Raw genomic sequence first — 1,283 nt, 5'->3', positions numbered from 1 at the left:
CCCCAGCGATAGTAGCCACCTTACCTCTTCGGGAAATTTGACGTTCGGTTTGTTCACGAACCAATTGTTGTTCTTTTGTATTTCCAGCTTCCGCATCTGTTGTTTTATTAGTTCGCGTATCAGGTGGTTGGGAAACAAGAAACAATGCGAATAGGAAATCAGCAAAATAAAACGCCAACCACAGCAACAGCAAATACACCAAAGAAGTACTACAGCTTCACTTACATCCCCAAGCTAAGCGAAAACTTTGATCACAGCACATTAAAGGAACAAAATAAAATCTCGCCTACAAAACAAATAACACGTTAGGTAGAATCTACACAAGAACAAAAAGCCCACTAGACATACAGCAACAAAACAACGTTGTTTATGAAGTTAAATGTAAGGGCAAAGAGAACGAAAGCTGTGGTAAAGTGTACATAGGGACAACAAAACGCGCATTAGGTGTTCGCATAGCCGAACATCAAACAGATATAAGGAAACAAAAACACAGCACAGCCCTATCACAGCACATATTAAACAGCGGCCACACAGCTGATTTCACTAACATTAGGATTATTGACAAGGAAAAGAGGGAAATGACGAGATACACTTTGGAAAGCTTAAGAATATTAGAAAAAAGGGAGAATACGATCAACAAAAAAGAAGATACGGACAACATCGCGGCCGCCTACATGTTATGCATATCAAAATAAACAATTTAGTAATGACAAGACTACCATAGAGAGTGGTACTGATTATGTGTTTTTGTATTAATATTAAGTGTAAAGCAAATGTTTAATATTATTGTGAGTATATGTTCTTTGCATTAGTCCATAATTGTTGTCTTTGTTTTTACAAACACATGTATGCCAACTTGTATTATTCATTTTAACATCTTTTGTTTTTTCCTTGTATTTCTTTGTTGGATTTAATAAACATAGTCGCCCCTGATGATGCTGGAAATTCCAGCGAAACGTTGGGCAACGAAGGTGGAATAAGTGTTTTATTTGCACCATTAAATAATAGATCACACCAGCCTACAAGTGTACCAAAAATATATTCTACAAACTGATCGCTACAAAAACCAAAAAAAAGACGCTCAAAGTTGCTAGAAATTTAAAAACAATTTTTTTAGTTTAAAATAGTTTAATTAATTCATTGAATTTTTTTCAAAGTTTTATAAATATACATAAATACTTACATATTAATTAAAAAGAAAAATAAGGAAAACAATCAGTTATAAAATACAAACAAAAATTTTAATATATTTTAATATATTACTCATATATACTGATCTATTA

The sequence above is a fragment of the Rhagoletis pomonella genome, unplaced genomic scaffold (genome assembly GCF_013731165.1).
Source record: "Rhagoletis pomonella isolate Grant_MI unplaced genomic scaffold, Rhpom_1.0 Rhpom_scaffold_00014, whole genome shotgun sequence".
NCBI lineage: Eukaryota > Metazoa > Arthropoda > Insecta > Diptera > Tephritidae > Rhagoletis > Rhagoletis pomonella.
This window is presented reverse-complemented; position numbering follows the sequence as displayed.